Source organism: Gracilinanus agilis, chromosome 2 (genome assembly GCF_016433145.1).
Source record: "Gracilinanus agilis isolate LMUSP501 chromosome 2, AgileGrace, whole genome shotgun sequence".
NCBI classification, from domain to species: Eukaryota; Metazoa; Chordata; class Mammalia; order Didelphimorphia; family Didelphidae; genus Gracilinanus; species Gracilinanus agilis.
In genome coordinates, this window is record NC_058131.1 from 552023280 (window position 1) to 552031993 (window position 8714).

The 8714-nt window shown below is 38.7% G+C and overlaps 1 pseudogene; it reads left to right on the top strand.

Annotated features, from left to right (window-relative positions):
• LOC123234114 overlaps positions 1–3357 on the top strand; it is a 125661-nt pseudogene extending 122304 nt beyond the window's left edge.
• Positions 3358–8714: the final 5357 nt, after the last annotated feature.

Here is an 8714-nt window from a genome sequence, read left to right on the forward strand (position 1 = left end):
CATTCACAAACATTATTCAGGCACAATGCTGGAGCCAAGAACCTTTGTCACCAAGATCTTGGAGTAGAATCTCCCTGCAATAGTCTTGGCTCAGGTCATAGATCGCATGGAACATGTTCTGTCTCTTGGAATGCCCTTTTCATCTGCCTGGCACAGGAATCAACCTTTTAGGACGAGACAAGGGAATCTCAGCCTGCCCAAGGAATAGCTGCCTTCACAGAAACAGGAAGGATATTCTTCTGTCCCCGCTGTCACAGCATCAGTCGTGAACCTCAGAGGGCATGTCCTGATTCCCACTACCTTTTGTGGCCTTGAACCTGAATGGTGCCATCCATTCTAAAGGGGTGCCAGGGCCTCAGCCCATTACTGTGAGCTACAGTTCTGTCACTGACACAGAGTGACTTTACTCACTTTCCCTCTGAGTGAATGAGTGCCCTCTTCAAGGGGTCATCACATAGGCTACACTCATCTATTCAAAACCACTTCTATTAAAAAATTATCCTATTCTTTCCTTTGGGTCTCCTCCATTTAAGCAGACCTACATACAGTTCAATCATCTCAGTGGTGTCTGAATCTTTGTGATGCCATTTGAATTTTCTTGGCAAATATACTAGAGTGGCTTGATATTTCCTTCTCTAGTTCATTTTACAATTAAAGAAATGAGGCAAATGGGGTTAAGTGACTTGTCCAGGGTCACACAGCTAGTAAGTGTCTGAGTCTAGATTTGAACTCAGGAAGATCAATTTTCTTAATTCCATGCCTGGCACTCTATCCATTGTGTCACTCAGTTTCTCCTATATAAACTAGTTCTTCTATGGTCCCTCTATTCTGATTTCCTCTTACCTTGTTCTTCTAGAAGAGACTAGCTTGGATGGGGAGAGATGATTGTGGAAAAAACAACTACAAGAGATTTTCCTAAATTGCATATTCATAGTGTTTCATTACCATCTGAGCAGGGCATCTCCATATATCCCTGTATTCCTTCTTGGGGACCTCATATAGAAAAAAAAGCTATCCATTTTCTAGCCACTTCTTACAGGAAAATTTCTAGAATTCATAGTGACCATTGAAAGCAGGAAATCAGAAATAACTATATTGTATCTTCTTGTTCTGAATGCAGATTTTGGATGTGAATGTGAAATCTCCAGCCCTGCTGCTGGCCCAGCTGTTGCCTTATATGGAGAAAAGGGGGTATGGAATGGAGGAAGGAGAATAAGTGGATTACTGGGCCCAGGAGTTGGGTCAAGAACAGCAATAAATCTACAACATAAGCAATTAGATGAACTCTCTTTACTATGTCTAGGGATAGATAACCTAAAGCTTCCTCTCTCATTCCCTCTTCCTCTAAACCAGTGGTTCCCAAACTTTTTTGGCCTACCACCCCCTTTCCAGAAAAAATTACTTAGCCTGGAAATTAAATTTTTAAAAATTTTAATAGCAATTAATAGGAAAGATAAATGCACCTGTGGCCATCACCGTCTCCCTGGATCGCTGCAGCACCACCAGGTGGTGGTAGCACCCACTTTGGGATTCACTGCTCTGAACCCTAAGGCAGGATTCCCCTAAGAGAAGCCCATTCCATTTTTCTGAAATGTCCAGAGATAGAATGGACGCCCTTGGAGTGTAGTCAGTTTATCAGTAAAGTTCTTCAACCAGAAGCTGAATGACCACTTGTCAGGGAATTTGTAGACAAGATTCAAGATTCAAAGTGGTTGAACTACATCATTTCTGATATCTAATATGACTCTTTCATTCTATAATTTTATAACCTCACCTAGCTGTCTTTCACGGGGGCCCGTGGGATACTCTTCATCTTCATGATCAGAAACTCTCCAAGATTTTACTACCCTTGAGACTCACCTTCTATCCAGAAGGACTGAGAAGATGCCATCAAATCCCCTCCTCTTCTCAGAAAGCTTAGTCCCTCCTCCCACTTAGCTTCTATATCAGAGGAAAAGCTAATCCCTTGAAAATCTCTGTCTCCCCTCTATAGCCATTGGGTTTGTTCATTCCTTTATAGGAGTTCCTCTGTGGTCCTGGTATCATCAGCTACGGGCTATGTTCCAATTCCAGTAAGTGTTGACTTCTTTGGACTTGGTTGGATAAAGGGAACCCTAAAAGAGCCACAGGAAGTAAATAAGTTATAAGTCCTGTATTCTAGTAATAACTCTCTTATGTCTATCTGTTACCTTGGATTTTTGAAAGTATATTTTCCTCAGTTATGTGATTCAGATTTATCACATTCCCTTGGAATCTAGGACGGGTCTTGTCATCATTTGGCAAATGTGGAAATTCAAAATCAAAAATCTTTCCCCAACCTGTGATAGAGTTAAGACACAGAGAGTAGCTGTAAAGATTCCCTTTTCTCCAGGCGCAGGAACCTTTTCCTGCTTTATTTCCTTTTGCAGAAATTGGGTCCCTACAACATCAGTAAAACTGCCTTGCTGAGCCTCACTAAGACACTGGCTGTGGAGCTGGCCCCAAAGGGCATCCGGGTGAACTGCTTGGTTCCAGGACTCATCAAGACTGACTTTAGCCACATAGTAAGACTCTAGATTCCTCCTCTAACCCTCTCAAGATTCCCACTGAGGATTCAATCCCTCATCAGGTCAAGTCCAGACCAAGTCCTTTGAGGCACATTCAGGGCTGGGAGGCTTAGTTTTAGACTCATTATTCCCTTCTAGTCTTTATACTCTGAGCTTGGGTCATCTCCTTTCTCTATAGCAGGGTTTACTCTTTTTTGGGGGAAATATTACATGGTGGCCTCCATTTCATTTCCCTAGTTGGGAGAAAGTTTCATCCTTTCACAGGCATATACACCATAAATATTCCCTTTTTAGGTCTCTCATGTTCCTTCTGTCTAAACACAATGAACTTTCTGATATTTTGCTTTTGTTCAGCTCCAAGAAGATGAAGCCTTCGTAAATAGCCTTAAAAATCTATTTGGAATGCAGAGGTAAATAGTTTTGGAGCTATATCTACAATACTTTCTCCAGAGGTGGGAGAAAGAAAATTCTTGTTGTTATCTAGTGCATAGTGCTGGATTTGGGGCTGTGCGTTGAAGGTGGTTCCCCTGAAGAGCTCACCATCTATCCCTGCATGGAATAACCCCTTAAGTTCCTATGATCTGTAGGAACCATAAAGATAGAGGTTGATTTGGGTCTTTTCCTTAAACTATAGACACAGAGGCGAGAATTAATCAAAGCCTGGTTTTCAGATCTCTGTCCTATTCTTCCTCAATTCAGGTCTGGACAACCAGAAGACTGTGCAGGGATTGTGTCTTTCCTGTGTTCTCCAGATGCCAGCTACATCACCGGAGAGAACATTGTCGTGGCTGGCTTCTCCCCCAAATTATAAAGCAGCCAGTCAAGAAACATGAAACTTTAGCTTTACTTGTTAAATAGTACATTTGATCCTGGGAACTGGACAGAAGTTGGATAAGGGCGGAAGCCATTTCATCCCTTAATCTGTTCCCTGATATATAAATGTTCTGTACAAATTGAGATTTGACCTTTAATAGGGGTCTCTGGGTAAATGGGCTATGACTACAGTGTGATGGGGTTAGTGTTCATTAAGAAAAGAGGAGGATACATTTTTTAATGCTGAGGAGACTCCATCTCTTCATATTTGTTTAAAGACTTTATTATTTAAAATAAACTTGATGGAAATGACTAGTTATGCTGTTTTGAAAATAAGCCACCAGTCCATGTCTTAAAATCCTCACATGGAATTAGTGTTTTTTTAGGCCCATAGAGATAAGTTGGTAAGGGGAGGTAATTAATCTTTCCTATTCATATTATTTCTTATATTTAATAGCAAATGCCTCTCTAAATGAGTGGTGAGGAATGGAGATATTTGATCAAGGTATAATTTAGGAAAGGAAAAAGCGATCTCATGCACAAAGCTTATGTGCCTAAATGAGTTTTTTCTATTAAATATTTTATTTTTTCCTCACTTACATGAAGAATGAATTTTTTCATCTTCATTTCTTAGAAACTTGAGCCAAATTCTCCCTTTTCTTCTCTCCCTCTTCTCTTCAAGCAATTCGATATCAATTTTACATATACAATAATATAAAATATTTTTCCATATTAATCATTTTGTTGAAGAGATTGCAAAGAAACAGAAATGAAGAAGGTGTAATATAATATGTCTCAGTTTGCATTCAGACTCTATCAGCTCTTTCTCTGGAGTGGCATTTTCCATTATGAGTTCTTGGGGATTGTCATTGTACTGCTACATTGTTCATCACATAATATTGCTGTTTTTGTGTATAATGTTCTTCTGGTTCTGCTTACTTTACTCTGCATTGGTTTATGTAGATTTTTTGTTATGTTATGTAGGTTTTATGTAGGTTTGTAGGTTTTTCTGAAATCATCCCTTTCATCATTTATTATAGCATAATAATATCCCATTACAATCATATGCCACAAGATGTTCAGCCATTTCCCAATTGATGGATATCCCCATAATTTCCAATTCTTGGCTACCACAAAAGAGATACTGTGAATATTTTTGTATAAATAGGTCTTTTTTCCTTTTTTTTTTCATTTTTTTGAGATACAGACTTAGTTGTGTTATTGCTGGATCAAATAGTTTTAAAGCCCTTTCAGCTTAGTTCCAAATTGCTCTCCAAAATGATTGGATCAATTCACAGCCCCATCAACAGTACACTAGTATCCCAATTTTCCCACACACTCTTCAACATTTTTCCCCCTTTTCTGTCATATTAGCCAATCTGACAGGTGTGAGGTGGTACCCCAATGTTGTTTTAATTTGCATTTTTCTAATCAAGAATTAGCACATTTTTTTAATGTGACAATGAATGGCCTTGATTTCGTCATCTGAAATCATGTTCTATTATATGAAATCATGAACTGTCTGTTCATATCTTTTGGCCATTTATCATTGGGGAATGACTTGTATTCTTATAAATTTGACTCGGTTTTCTTTATATTTGAGAAATAAGACCTTTATCGGAGATACTTGCTATTAATTTTTTTCATAGTTATTTATTTCCCTTCTAATCTTGGTTGCATTGGTTTTATTCATGCAAACTCTTTTTTATTTAATACAATCAAAATTATCCATCCAACATCCAAAAATTCCCTCTAACCCTTGTTTGGTCATAAATTCTTCCCTTATCCATAGATTTGACAAGTAAACCATTCTATACTTCCCTAATTTGCTAAGTAAGAGTCCTTTATATCTAAATCATGTATCCATTTTGACCTTATCTTGGTGTAGGTGTGAGATGTTGGTCTACATCCAGCCTCTGTCATACGTTTTTCCAGTTTTCCCAGCAGTTTTTGTCAAATAGCTTGGATCTTTGTTTTTTTTTTTTCAAACACTGAATAACTATGTTCACTTGTTACAACATATTGTATAGCTGATCTATTCCATTGATCCACCACTCTCTTTCTTAGCTAATACCAGGTTGTTTTGATGATCACGGCCTTGAAATACAGTTTAAGATCTGGTACTCCTCAGCCACCTTCTTTCACATTTTTTCTCCATTGATTCCCTTGATATTCTTTCGTCCTTCCAGATGAATTTTGTTACTATAAATTTTTCTGCCTCTATAAAAGAATTTTTGGGCAATTCAATAGGTAAGGCCCTGAATAATTATATTATTTTTGGTAGGATTGTTATTTTTATTATCCAAGTGAGATGTTTAAAGGTTATTATTTATAGTTGACTGAAACTTCAGGAGCTAGAGACAGGAGACAGAAAATTTTCAGTTCTAATCCTTAAAAAGGGCTTCCACACCATTATTTTTTTACTCATATTTTAAACCAGCTGGTTGGGAATTAAGAATACTTTCTTAATTTCTTGTTTCCCTGGGGATTCTAGGGCAGCAATTAGAAGGAAGGTGTTATCTGTTACCTTTACTCTTAGAGCTATGATTTGGTATCAGAACAATGTCTGGCACATTTACTGTGTAAATTCTTGCTGATTGCTCTTTGAGCACTGTAATTGATTAAGTGGGATTAGGGGGCATAAAACTGGAATGCTCATTCCCTTCCTGCCACTCAAGTTTTGATAACAAGGTCTCATAAGATCACAATCCTAGGGCTAATTGCATATATGTGTGGGTAAAGACCTCATGTGACATCTAGTCCAACACACACACACACACACACACACACACACACACACACACACACACACGTATAGAACCCTCACTAGAATTCTAGCCTCTGTTGGAAGACCTTCAAGAAGGGGGAATCTCACTCCATCTAGAAGTAGGTCATTCCACTACTGGAAATCTCAAAATCTGAGGAAGTTTTTTTCTGACATAAAGCTATAATGAGTTCTGCTCTCTGGGAACAAACAGAAAAATTCTTCCTGCACATGACAAGCTTTCAAGTACTGGAAGACGGCTTCTCTCTTCATTTCTCCATGCTAAACCTCTCTAGCTTCTTCAACCAATCCTCCTGTGATAGACTCGAGGCCCTCATCATCCTGGCTTCCTTTGGACAATCTTCAGTTCATCAATGCCCTTCTTACTAACATCATGTTGCCCAGAACTGAACGTCATCATAATCCAGATGAAGTTTGACAGAGCAGAATACAATGGGAACTGTCTCCGCCCAACTCCTGGAAGCTGCGCCATCTAAGATCACTTGATTTTGGGGGGGGTCTGATATATCACACCACTGCTATCTGGGATCCCAGGTGTCATCAAGCATTAAAGCATTTGTGCTCAGGTGGCCACATATATGAACTTGTAATTTTAGGAGAGAGAACAGAGACCTCAGTCAATTTAGAAGTGTGAAAAAGGCCAAAATAGTTGGAAACAAAACTATATAAGTGTGCTGAATAGTCAACAATTGGTGTGAGCAAAATTATACCAAGGGGGTGCAGCTGGGTAGCTCAGTGAATTGAGAGCCAGGCCTAGAGATGGGAAGTCCTAGATTCAAATCTGGCCTCAGACATTTCCCAGCTATGTGACCCTGGATAAGTCACTTAACCCCCATTTCCTAGCCCTTACCACTCTTCTGCCTTGGAACCAATACACAGTATTGATTCTAAGATAGAAAAGGGTTTTATAAAAAATTTAAAATTTTAAAAAAAGGATACCAAAGGAGTTCCTGTTATCCTAAATTTTTTGACCATTGTTAGATGAATATCTTCTTAGATTAGAGAATAAAGACCTTTTTTTTTAGAAGGAGTAATAGATTTTTCTTGAGATTACACATAAAAATTCCAAGCCTAGACAGAAAAGGGGTTGGGGAAACTTCTAAGATAAAAGAGTGCTAATATTAGAAGAGTTTTACCTTTAATACTACTATGTATAAATGAATATTTCCAAATCTACATTTTCTCGTAAGCAATTCCAATTCATTATTTATTTACAAAGGAAGGGTGGCACTTTGAGTTACAAAAATCCTGAATAAGAAATATATTCTTATATACATTCTGAGAAGAGTCACAACAGCCACCAAGCAAGCATTCTGCAATGTTAGATTTTACCATAAATCCATAATCATTCTTCTCTTTTCTTCTTCACCAACTCTTCATGTCAAAGTCTTATTCTTAATATGTTCTTCTTCTTCTTGTTGTTTCCTGGGAGATCCAATCAGCCTTGTATCCTCCTTCTGCCCAAATGACCCTAATGGCTAATGTTGAAATCTATTGTTTTCAGATTCTTGACCCAGATGTTCCTATATATATATTTTTAAAACCTTATCTTCTGTCTTGGAATCAATACTCTGTAGAAAGAGTGATAAGGGGTAGGCAATGGGGGTCAAGTGACTTGCCCAGGGTCACACAGCTAGGAAATGTCTGAGACCAGATTTGAACCTAGGACCTCCCATCTCTGGGCCTGGCTCAGTGGATTCACTAAGCCACCCAGCTACCTCTTCCATATTTTTTTAATGACTCTACCTTTCTGCCTCAGATGGAGTTGGCTTGGTTCACCAATGCAACCCCAATCTAGTTTCAAAGAAAACAATCCTAGGTGGTACAATGTATATAGCATTGGACCTGGAGTCAAGAAGTTTGTATTCAGACAAGTACAACTCTTTGTGACCCCTTTTGGGGCTTTCTTGGCAAAGATGCTATAGTGCTTCCTTTTCTAGCTCATTTTATAGAAGGGTAAACTGAGAAAATATGAGTTAAGTGACTTGCCTAAATTAATACAGCTAGGTTAGATGTCTGAAGTCAAATTTGAACTCAGGAGGATGATTCTTTCTGGCTTTATTAACTGTACCACTTTGCTGTCTGGCAGTCAGGAAGACCTAAGTTCAAATCTGACCTTAGACATATTAGCTTATCTGCCTCGGTTTCTTCAACCTTAAAGTGGGGATAATAAAAGCACCTATTTCCCAGGGTTGTTATGAGGATCAAATGAGATATTTGTAAAGCTCTTTGCAAACTGCTTAAAGCACTATATAAATGCTAGCCGTTATTCTCTCTGTTACATAAATCCAAGCACCATCCTATTAGGGAGCAAAGCAGAAAAGAAGAATCCATTTCTTCGTAAACACGTTTCATGAGAACACTGCCCTTTCACCCGCTACTGTCTGGAATTCCTCCCCTGACCTTCAGCAGGTTGGCTGAGCGCCACCCCCTTATTTAGGCCACCAGACATGAACTCTTTCCCAACTCCTATCTAGACCTTTGGATTGGATTAATGGGTGAACTTTGATTTAGCACAACAAGGCATTCTATTAACCTCTTGGATCACCACCTGGATGATCTCTGTTTTA